This window comes from Rhagoletis pomonella, unplaced genomic scaffold (assembly GCF_013731165.1).
Source record: "Rhagoletis pomonella isolate Grant_MI unplaced genomic scaffold, Rhpom_1.0 Rhpom_scaffold_00009, whole genome shotgun sequence".
NCBI classification, from domain to species: domain Eukaryota; kingdom Metazoa; phylum Arthropoda; class Insecta; order Diptera; family Tephritidae; genus Rhagoletis; species Rhagoletis pomonella.
This window is the reverse complement of record NW_023458563.1, coordinates 9,098,547-9,098,820: the sequence shown is the minus strand read 5'-3', so window position 1 is coordinate 9,098,820 and position 274 is coordinate 9,098,547.

Below are 274 nucleotides of genomic sequence, written 5' to 3'. Positions count from 1 at the left end.
CATCTTCTGGCGGTTAGCTATAGCTTGTGGCGGAGGAGCAGCAAACCTTATGCCAATTGAGCAACCGGAGCAGCAGCGCTGCTAGCTGGCTGTGTTGCCTGTTGAACTTTTTATACGAAGACAATATTCTCCTTTAGGTGTAGTTTCTATAAATCAAATAAAATAATGCAAAACAATTTTTTTTTTAAAACAAGCTTTTATTTAACTTATACAATCAAAGGAATAAAATAAAGTGGTGTATTAAAGATTTTTTAGCAAGAAAATTTTGTCAAAA